Genomic DNA, 12,357 nt, shown 5'->3' with positions numbered 1-12,357 from the left:
CCATAAAAATCATAAAACCATAAAAAAAAAATTCAAAAAATATTGTTTTCTTTTATTTTATTTTTTCAGTTTTACTCTCGGTATTCTTGTTTTAGATGAAGTGCAGGTTAGTGTATGCAAACTCGGAGTTCAGGAGATCAAAATCTTGAGCCTTTAAACTCGGAAATCGAGAAATCTGTAAAAGCTAATCGAAAAGCTAAAAGGATTTCGAAAAGCTCGACGGTGGCTTCAGCATCAACACAACCACCACCAGAGTCACATCCTATCGTTCCACCAAATTCTCCTAAATCAGACTCCGACGTCGAGGAGGAAGTTTTTGTTCAACTAACCGAAATGGTTGAATGTTAAAGAGGGGTAGACACCTACTACCAACCAGGTGATTATGCTAATCATTCACCCATTGTTTTTCCCGCACCGGCAGGGGGAAACACACGAAGATATTAGGTGCGACCTCAACTCATTTTGATCTTGCCAACCTACCGAGGTATGGCCAATGAGGAACTATATGAGCACATTACTGAGTTCAACGAAATTTGTGTTACTAATCAGGTAAACGGATTCACCGATGATGAGGTACGCCTTCGCTTATTTCCTTATTCATTAAAAGACAAGGTGAAACGTTGGTTTTTATCCTTACCCGCCTGGAGTATTAATACTTGGGCGAAAATGAAAAAACGGTTTTTAGAGGAGTTTTACCCGATAAGTAAGACCTCGGACATGCGTACGCAAATAAAATCTTTTAGGCAATTGCCTGGTGAACTTTTTCATGAAGCGTACGAGCGTCTCAAGGAATTACTTAGGGCGTGCCCACACCATGAGATACCTAAATGGGAATTAGTCAAAGTCTTTTATGATAGTCTAGATTCTCAAAATAGACAATTCCTTTTGGCAGCTAGTGGTGGGGCATTCCTAATACAAACTAGTGAGGACGAGTGGACCTTCTTTGAGCAATTAAGCAAGGGTTCGGAAACCCAAGCTTCGGTTAATAGGAAACAACCTAGTACGTCCCGAGTAAATCATGTTTTCGACTTGGGTGGTTCATCTAGGAACTTAGAGCAAGAATTAAATGACTTGAAAATGCTTATATTTAACAACCCAAACCAGGGTCTTGCTTGTAATGTTTCGCAGGTTCAGGAGGTTTGTGAGATTTGTGGAGATCCTTCTCATTTTGCATACGGATGTAGAAATGGGATTCCACCGGTGAATCAACAAATAGTGGAGGAACAAGTTAATGAGGTACAGGGACGGAGATTTGATCCATACTCTAACACGTATAATCCGGGTTGGAGAAACCATCCAAATTTTAGTTGGAGCAACAACAATGCTCTAAATGCTAACACCCAAGGGACCCAACAAAGACCTCAAAACAACTTTCAAAACCAAGGGAACTTTCAGAATCAAGGCAACTATCAAAGAAACTATCAAAACCCTTATCCCAATAACAGAAACTAAAAAAAAAACAACTACCAAAATCAAGCCCAAAACCAAAACCAAAATCAAAACAATGCCCCACTCAATCAACCATCTAGCTCGGATGCCAAGATGGATGCATTTATTTCCGAAATGCGATAAATAGTGGAGGTACAAAATAAGTCTATTGGTGCATTGGCTAAAGAAATTGGTAATGTCGCGGAAGACAAAGCAACACGTACACCGGGCACTATTCCAAGTTACACGGTTTTAAATCCAAATCACATAGAAAATGGTAAAGGTCATGGTGTAAACATGGTAGGAACTTTGCGAAGTGAAAAGACTTATAACAACCAAGTCGAGGCAACCGGGAAATTAAAGACTAAGCATGGTTCAGGTAAGTCTTCTATTGTTTTTGATGAGGATGATGACATTGTTGTAAACGAGAAAAGTGATGTTAAAGATGGTAATGGGGTTGGGTTAAACATTGAAAAACCGATAGTTGAAAAGTTTGGGGGACCGGACATGGAAACTAATACCATTCCATTCCCCGAGGCTTTGGAGTCCCCAAACCAATTCCCTTATGGGAAAAAGAGACCGAAAACAGATGATATGTGGGAGACATTTAAACAAGTAAAAATCAATATCTCACTTATTGATGCAATCAAACAAATTTCATCATATGCTAAGTTTTTAAAAGATTTGTATGTTCAAAAGCGTAAACTCAACGCGCCATTGCCCAAAAAGGTAAAATTAACTGAAAAAGTGAGTGCTGTAATTTCGGGTTCACTTCCACCTAAGTTTAAGGACCCGGGGACACCATTAATTTCGGTTACGGTGGGGAATGTTAATATTAAAAAGGATTTGTTGGACTTAGGGGCTAGTATTAACATACTTCCATCGAGCCTTGTTGACCGATACGAGTTGGGAACTTTAAACCACACTGATGCTCTCGTCTAACTTGCGGATCGGTCAATGAGAACTCCACGGGGTATGTTGGAAAATGTGATTGTGAATGTGGAAGACTTTTATTAACCGGTAGATTTTATAGTTATGGACACATAGACCACCTTTAGGGATACCCAACCGATGATTATTCTTGGTCGTCCATTTTTTGGCCACAATTGATGCTTTTATCAATTGTAGAACCGGGGTTATGGACATTTCCTTTGGCAATAAGAGATCATGGATTAATATTTTTAATTCATTACATACACCGGATGTTCAGGATTATTTTTTGTTGGATACTAACCATGAACAGGTTCAAAAGTATGCACCGGATGTGAAAGAGAAAGAGGAGGTAAGGAAATCTAGTGAAGAGGGTATGACAAGTGAATTTATTGAATCTCAAATAAGAACTAATACAGAAATTTTGATGAGTCAACAAGATTCGATACAAAATCTTGAGCGAGAATTGAAAAATCTGAGTCAAGTTCTTGAAACCAAGTTGATTTCGTCTATTAGCACCACTTGTTCATTACAGATTAAAGAAACCGTGATGGCAGTATCCCCCTTTGTTGGGGTGGATGAAAAAGTTTCTAAATGTGAAGAGGATGAACTTTTAGTAACCCCGAAGACGATTAGGACTTCCCGACCACCATCAATGAGAAAATTAAATGAGCAGGTATCTAGTGATAACAAAATGGAGAATTGTGTTGGGAATGTGTCTGTTGATACACTTGAAAAGTCTGAAGAATCCGATGAAAAAGTAGTCAAAGTAATGGGGAAAACCGTAGAAAAACTCGTTGAGCGGTTTGGAGGTTACAAGATCAAAGTGAATAAGAATGAAAAGGTGAATTCTCGAGTTGATTATGAGGTGATTTCCAATTTAGAGGATCTTGAAGGACCTAAGTGTGGGGGAGATAGTGAAAACCCGCCACATAGTTCTTTGAGGCATGATAATGAGTGTAAGGATTATGTGAATGATCCGGTGCTTGATCATTCCATGAGAAAATTACATAGACAGGTCCATGATGCTAGGAGTAGGGGGATGAAAGCTTAACCAACCATCTTGTGTGTAACTTGTCTCCTAAAGAAAAAGCTAAATTGTTTGAGTTAATGCATGTGGCTAAGGAAAATGATGTGTGGTTGGATTCTAAGTTGAGGAAAGTTAGAGATAGTGAAGGTTCTCATAAAGTGAGGGAAGGAGGAACCTTCTACAGTCCTGGAATTAGTTGAAGTGAAGAAAGAGTCGTGTGCGCGACTCGGAAATAAAACTGCACAAACTATGTGTAGAGTTTGTAAGTCTTCTTTATTTTATTTTTACTTTGTTTCTATTTTATTTTTGTTTATTTTTAGTTAAATGAACTTTGTGGGTATGTTCACTGCAAGCCCTCACGAGATAAAACTCGTCCACCCGAGGGAATCGGGTGGTTTAAAGGCTTGTTGCACATGCTAAGTGCAATCGTGAGCCCTACGAAAGTGGCTAGTTAGGATTTTATGCTTTTCTCTTTGTTTTTCTTTTTATAAGTTGTAATGGAAGGATAAATGTAATCAAATGGAACGTGTGATGATGAATCAAAATGGTGTGCAATACTTTCTAGTGAATGGTGAACGTGCGAGTATCTCGGTAATATGTTAAATTTTTCCTTTTCTTTTCACATAAGTATTGTAATACTCTAAAAATGCGTACGAGGGCGTAGCATGATTCAAGTATGGGGGAGAGGGGAAAATTAAAATTTTCTTTTTGGGATACATTATTTGGGTTTAAAACTTAAAATGAGTAAAACATTATGATTATTGTGAATGAATAAAATTTTTAATCATAATTTCATCACAACCCAAGTGTGAGATTGCTAAAAAGATTGTGAAAAGATAAATGGGAATGGCATGTGGCAATAATGAATATTATGGGTATTAACATGGAAATCGACTTTGTGAAACATCATAGTTAAAACTTTTTGGTGATTAAAATGTGATTTCAAAGAAAGTCAAAATGTGTTACAAACCAAAAATAACTCGGGTAGGTTAAAACCCGTGCGTTGTCTAGTGTATGATTAATTACAATGTAAAGCTGGAACAGGATTGTCCCGCGCAAAGCTTAGTCTTTGCAGTTATAACCCATGAATTGACGAATTAAAAAGTACAAAATGTAGTTTTCTGTTCATTCACATCTTGTTTCGATATCGGAAACAAATGCTAGTGCTTGGACTTGTTCGGTGTCACTATCCAAAACTAGGATTAGCTGTGGATGACACTAGCTATACCCGCAGTTCGCTGCAAAATAGCCAGTTTAGGGGCTGGATAAATATTCCTAAACGAGAGCCATGCTTGGGGCTAAAACCACAAACCGAGAGCTCGATGGAGCCAAATCCATAAAACAGCCAGTATAGGGGTTGGATAAATATTCCTACACGCGAGCCTTGTTGGGGCATATAATACCGCTAAAAATAGAGCTAGATGGGGCTAAATCCACAAAAACTATTTCTCATAATAAGTGACGTGCGACTTAAATTCCACGACCCTTCGTCGATTGTCCACCCTGCTCCAAGAGTCACCGGAGGAGTCGTTGGGGCATGAGATGAGTGCCGTAATCCTAAAACACCGGGATAACCAAAAAGGGTATTGATAATGCTAAAAACGAACATATATTTCATAGCATTATTCCTCAAGAAAGACAAGCTTTTAGTTGCAATTGTCCTATTTACAAGTAATATTCGTTTAAATAATAAAAGGTGAAGACAAAAGACAGATTCGACGAATTAAAGACGCAAACGACCAAAAAGCTCAAAAGTACAAAATGCAATCAAAGAGGTTCCAATTATTAATAAGAAACGTCTCGAAATTACAAGAGTACAAGATTCAAAACGAAAAGTACAAGATATTAAATTGTACGCAAGGACGTTCGAAAATCCGGAACCGGGACATGAGTCAACTCTCAACGCTCGACGCAACGGACTAAAAATTACAAGTCAACTATGCACATAAATATAATATAATATATAATTAATTCTTAAAATTAATATATATATTATATTATATTTAAAAAACGTCGGCAAATTAAAAGACAAAATGGTGTGAGCTGGTTTTACGAACTCCGCGAGTTGCGGAGTTTGAAGAAGAAAAGGGCCGCGAGTCGCGGAGCCCCAAAGTTTGAAAATCCCTATAAAAGCCAGCGCAATTCGACGTAAAATATATCCTAAAAATCTCTCTTTCTCTATATGTAAACGTAAATATAAATATATAATTTATATTTTAATTTTAATTTTAATTTTAAATCCTAATAATAAGGGTATGTTAGCGAATGTTGTAAGGGTGTAAGTCAAAATTCTGTCCGTGTAACGCTACGCTATTTTTAATCATTGTAAGTTATGTTTATATTATTTTCATTAATGTCTCGTAGCTAAGTTATTATTATGCTTATTTAATACCGAAGTAATCATGATGTTAAGCTAAAAATATAAAAATTGGGTAATTGGGCTTTGTACCATAATTGGGGTTTGGATAAAAGAACGACACTTGTGAAAATTAGACTATGGGCTATTAATGGGTTTTATATTAACTAAACAATACCTTGTTAATTTAATATACAAACTTATAATTTGACGTATTTATATATAACCACATACGCTTGACTGGGTACGGTGGGCGGGATATCTATAAATACCAATAATTATTCATTTTACCGGACACGGAACTGGATTAATAGTTAATAGACTTGTTGAAACAGGGGTGAATTACAGTCAAGGGTAATTGATGTAATTGTTAACAAAGTAGTAAAACCTTGGTTTACACGCAGTCGATAACCTGGTGTATCCATTAAACAAAGTATTAAAACCTTGTTACAATTCGAATCCCCAATTAGTTAGAATATTTGACTTCGGGAATAAGAATAATTTGACGAAGGCTTTCGCTCTTTATATTTATGACTGATGGACTATTATGGACAAATCCGTATGGACATATTAAGTAATCCAGGACAAAGAACAATTAACCCATGGGCATAAAACTAAAATCAACACGTCAAACATCATGATTACGGAAGTTTAAATAAGCATAATTCTTTTATTTCATATTTAATTTCCTTTATTTTATATTTAATTGCACTTCTAATTATCGCACTTTTATTTATTGTTATTGTATTGAATTGCACTTTTAATTATCGCATTTTTTAATTATCGCAAGTTTAATTTATCGCACTTTTATTTATTGCAATTTCATTATCGTTATTTATTTTATGCTTTAAATTAAGTTGTATTTATTTTTAATATTTTACATTAGGTTTTAACTGCGACTAAACTTTTTAAAATCGACAAACCGGTCATTAAACGGTAAAAACCCCCCTTTATAATAATAATATTACTTATATATATTTGTATTTTTATAAATTAAAACTAATATAGCGTTAAGCTTTGTTTAAAGATTTTTCCCTGTGGAACGAACCGAACTTACTAAAAACTACACTACTGTATGATTAGGTACACTGCCTATAAGTGTTGTAACAAGGTTTAAGTATATCCATTCTATAAATAAATAAATATATTGTGTAAAATTGTATCGTATTTAATAGTATTTTCTTGTAAAATTTAATAGTATTTTATACCCCTTAGCTTTAACCATCAAGTATTTTTGGCGCCGCTGCCGGGGAACAATCTAGCTTAAAAGCCGGAAGCGCAACGCTAATATAAAAAAAATTTATTTTTAGTTTACTTTTATAAAAATACGTTTTTGTAAAAATACGTTTTAAATATTCAAAAATTTAAAAAGAAAAACAAAAATATAAATATTTTTAAGAGTTTGCTAAATATTTAAGTTTTATAAAGTTTCTTTATTTTTATTTTATAAAAATATAAGTTTTATTTAAATATTTTATGTTTATTTAAAACATATATAAAAAAAAATTAAAAAACCGAAAAAAAATATATATATAAATCTATTTTTAAGATTTTTTATAAAATTATAAAGTATCTTTATTTTTATTTTTATTTTTAAAATATAAGTTTTATTAAATTTATATAAATATATTAATTAAATTAAAAATAGAAAATATAAAATAGAAATATATATATATATATATATATATATATATATATATATATATATATATATATATATATATATATATATATATATATATATATATATATATATATATATTAAAAACAGAACCTGTCAACGAAACTTGTGCAGTTAAAATTTTAACCTCCGCGACTCGTGGGGTTTGCTGGTACGTGGCACCGTAACTCGCGGAGTCGTCTGACACGGGCACACAGGAAGCCCTAATCAGGCATTAATTACGTATAATTATTATTATTATTAAATTTAAAACCCTAAATAGGTTTTAATTATTAATTAATTTAGTTTAGTTTTAATTATTTTATATATTTAGTTTAATTAGTTTATTTAAATTATAAAAGTAATAGTTTTATAAAATAAATTAAATAAAAATAATATTTTTTATAAAAATTGTACTTTTTACAACTTTTAGTATATTTTTATATTTTGTCCCTTTTTATTCGTGTTAGCGTAATTTTTGTATTTTTCGCTCATTTTTAGTTTTAAGCTTAGTTTTTGCCATAGTTATTTTTACTTTTAGATTTTTAGGCTTTGCCGTAAAATCCCTTAAGTGCTTTTTCTTTAGACTAAGATTTAGGTGCTTTAGAATTTTGCGACGCCTTTTTAAGTTTTAATACCTTTTTAAGTTATTGCCATTTGGGATATAGTTTTACTCGTAAGCTTTAATATTTTTAGACGCAACTTTTAATTTTTAGTTTTTAGTTCCTTTTTAAGTTTTAACGCACTACTTTCTTATTTCTTATTTTTATTTTTCGACGCCTTTTACCTATGTATCAATTATCACTCCAATTAGTAATCTCAATTTGCAATTTTAATTTTAAGTTAGTGATAGTAATAAGGTTGGGTTAGTCGAGTATTTTAAAGTTTCATAGTCACTCTTTTTCTTTCTTATTTTTCGACGCCTTTTATTTTTCAACCCTTTTCTTTTTCGACCTTTTTCGACGCACTCTTTTTCTTTCTTATTTCTCGTAATTATAGTTTTAGGACATAGATTTTTATTCTATTTCTTATCTAAATTTCTTAAAATTACGAAAAATTTATTTTAAGTGGTTAAATTGATAGACATCAAAATTTTCTGATTCGTAGTAATAGTTGGATTTGTACGTGGACCGGGTTATTGGAGCCAAACAGTACTCAATTATATTGAGACCAAACGAATCCTGCCCCTCTGCTGCATCTTTTGACTTTTCGAAACGTGGGCAAAATCAGAAAAGTCTATTAATTGGATAACTTATATAATTTTTCTTTCCTTTTAAAAACTAATAGGATATTCAGTGAATGCACCGAGCAAGACGTTCACCACCTTTTGTACGTTCACCACCTGTAACTCGATCAAGACATCTAGCTAATATTACCGCCGTTGATTTTTCTTTAGAATCGTCATCCAGTCGACCAAGTACTCCAATTCAAATTTTCGATAATCCATTTTTTGAACCCGACCTCACAATTGAGAATCCGGAGAATATTCAGGGACAATTCATAGATCCTGAACCATTAATTTTTCCTCCGAAATCACCAATCATTCAAACAGAGATTGTTGAGGAACGAACCATTAAATCAGAATCCTCTAGTGATTCAGATTCAACAAATTCAATTATGGAGAATCTGGAACCTTTAAGTATGGAAGACCGAATGAGAGCTAAACGCACTGGCCAAGGTCACACAATTACTCATCCAGACATTAATGCGCCAGATTATGAAATCAAAGGACAAATTCTACACATGGTGACTAATCAATGCCAATTTAGTGGTGCACTGAAGGAAGATCCAAATGAACATCTTCGTACCTTTAATAGGATCTGCACACTATTTAAAATCCGAGAAGTTGAAGATGAACAGATATATCTCATGTTATTTCCCCGGACTTTAAAGGGAGAAGCCAAAAATTGGTTGGAATCGTTACCTGAAGGGGCGATTGACACATGGGACGTTTTAGTTGAAAATTTTCTTAAACAATTCTTTCCTGCATCTAAAGCCGTAAGACTTCAAGGAGAAATTGTTACGTTCACACAGAAACCAAATGAAACTCTATATGAGGCGTGGACAAGATTTGGAAAGTTATTAAGAGGATGTCCTCAACATGGTTTAGACACTTGTCAAATAGTACAAATATTCTACCAAGGATGCGACATCACTACAAGAAAAGACATAGATATAGCAGCTGGTGGTTCTATTATGAAGAAAACAGAAACTGATGCTTACAAAATTATTGATAACACGGCTTCCCACTCACATGAGTGGCACCAAGAAAAAGATATCGTTAGATCACCTAAAGCAGCTAGAGCCGATTCTAGCCATGACTTAGATTCCATTTCAGCAAAGATAGATGCTGTCGAGAGACGAATGGAAAAGATGACTAAAGATATCCACTCAATACGAATTAGTTGTGAGCAGTGTGGAGGACCACATTTGACAAAAGATTGTCTCAGTATTGAGCTAACAATGGAACAAAGAGAGAATATTTCATACATAAACCAAAGGCCTGGAAATAATTATCAGAATAATTATCAACCGCCAAGACCGATTTACAATCAAAACCAGAATTATATCCAAAATGTTCCATAGAACAACCAACAAGGTCCTAGCAATCAACAAGTATCCAATAATACTTACAATCAACAAAGACCTAATTTTCAAAACAAACCACCACAACCCGATGATAAAAAGCCGAATTTAAAAGATATGATGATGAAGCTAGTTGAAACTCAAACCCAGTTTTTCACATCTCAGAAACAAACCAATGAACAAAATGCTCAAGCATTTAGAAATCAACAAGCTTCTATTCAAAACTTGGAACAAGAAGTAAGTAACCCAGCAAGGTTAATAGGTGAAAGAAAACCGGGAAGTTTACCTAGTGATACAAATGCTAACCCCCGGAATGAAACAGCTAAAGCCATTACCACAAGAAGTGGTACAACACTTAAACCACCTGAAATACCTGTAATTTCTGATGAAGCTATTCCTACTCCACAAGAACCACAACCTGAACAAGATAAGGAAAAAGAACCGGCAGTTGAAAAGGTTAATGAAGATAACATAGTTAAGGCTAAACCTTATGTTAAACCATACCAACCACCACTTCCTTACCCGAGTAAAATGAAAAAAGAGAAACTTGAAGCCGTGCAATCCAAATTCTTGGATATGTTTAAACAGATAAATGTAAATCTTCCTTTCATTGATGTGATTTCAGGAGTGCCTAGATATGCTAAATTTCTGAAAGATCTAATAACAAATAGAAAGAAAATGGAAGAACTCTCGGCCGTTACTATGAATGCTAATTGTTCTGCAGTGCTGTTGAATAAGATACCAGAAAAACTATCTGATCCAGGAAGTTTCACAATTCCATGTTTTCTGGGTAGTCTTAGTTCAATAGAAGCATTGGCAGACTTAGGTGCTAGTATAAATTTAATGCCGTATTCACTATACGCTAAACTAGACCTTGGAGAATTGAAACCAACAAGAATAAGCATACAACTAGCCGATAGATCAATAAAATATCCTAGAGGGATAATGGAGAACATGCTAGTTAAAGTTGGTACTTTAGTATTTCCAGTAGATTTTGTTGTTCTGGACATGGAAGAAGATTCTCAAGTTCCTCTCATATTAGGAAGGCCATTCTTAAACACGGCTAAAGCAATGATAGACGTGTTTGGTAAGAAACTGACCCTAAGTATAGAGGACGAGAGTGTTACCTTTTCAGTTGATAAAGCAATGCAACAACCGCAATCTGCAGATGATACGTGCTATTATATTCAAACTATAGATTCACATGCAGAATTGTTAGAAGAATTTCCAGAATTACAAGGAACAGGAGAATGTTCTTTAGGAGAAGGAACTGAACCAATTGATGAAGCTGAAATGTTAGCTACACTAATAGCTAATGGATATGAACCAACAACAGAAGAAATTCAAATGCTAAAAGAAGAAGACAGATATCGATATAAATCATCGATAGAAGAACCTCCGACATTAGAGTTAAAGCCACTTCCAGACCATTTGGAATACATTTATTTATATGGTGAATCTGAATTACCTGTAATAATATCATCTTCTCTTACTGAAAATGAGAAATCACAACTCATTTCTGTGTTGAAAGCTCATAAACCAGCCATTGCATGGAAGATTCATGATATTAAAGGAATAAGTCCTTCGTATTGCACACATAAAATCCTTATGGAAGAAGGTTATAAAACGTATGTGCAACGCCAACGAAGACTAAATCCTAATATGCAAGATGTAGTTAAGAAAGAAATTATTAAACTGCTAGATGCAGGTTTAATTTATCCAATCTCTGATAGTCCATGGGTAAGCCCAGTTCAATGCGTGCCTAAGAAGGGTGGCATGACTGTCATTACAAATGAAAAAAATGAGCTTATTCCTACTAGGACTGTAACAGGATGGCGTGTATGTATTGATTATAGAAAATTAAATGACGCCACCAGAAAAGATCACTTTCCCTTACCTTTTATTGATCAAATGTTGGAAAGATTAGCCAGAAATAGTTACTATTGTATTCTTGATGGTTTTTTCGGATATTTTCAAATTCCAATAGCACCCGAAGACCAAGAGAAAACCACATTCACGTGCCCTTATGGTACTTTTGCTTACAAACGCATGCCATTTGGACTTTGCAACGCCCCTGCAACCTTTCAAAGGTGCATGATGGCGATTTTTCACGACATGATAGAAGAATGCATGGAAGTTTTCATGGATGACTTTTCAGTCTTCGGTGATACATTTGAATCATGTCTAGTTAATCTTGAACGAATGCTTATTAGATGTGAACAATCAAATCTAGTTCTTAATTGGGAGAAATGCCATTTCATGGTTAAAGAAGGCATCGTTCTTGGACATAAAATTTCAAAGGAAGGAATTGAAGTGGATAGAGCTAAAGTAGATGTAATTGCTAAACTTCCACATCCCACCAATGTT

At 34.2% G+C, this 12,357-nt stretch overlaps 1 non-coding gene across 1 annotated transcript; it reads right to left on the bottom strand.

Moving 5' to 3' along the window:
• Window positions 1–9,405: 9,405 nt before the first annotated feature.
• Window positions 9,406–9,512, bottom strand: LOC139895329 (small nucleolar RNA R71). Its single transcript, XR_011775785.1, has one exon. It is a non-coding gene; the product is annotated as a small nucleolar RNA R71 (small nucleolar RNA).
• Between the last annotated feature and the right edge of the window lie 2,845 nt (window positions 9,513–12,357).

The sequence above is a fragment of the Rutidosis leptorrhynchoides genome, chromosome 2 (genome assembly GCF_046630445.1).
Source record: "Rutidosis leptorrhynchoides isolate AG116_Rl617_1_P2 chromosome 2, CSIRO_AGI_Rlap_v1, whole genome shotgun sequence".
NCBI classification, from domain to species: domain Eukaryota; kingdom Viridiplantae; phylum Streptophyta; class Magnoliopsida; order Asterales; family Asteraceae; genus Rutidosis; species Rutidosis leptorrhynchoides.
The sequence above is the reverse complement of the archived record's forward strand: the minus strand, read 5'-3'. Positions and strand labels throughout refer to the sequence as shown.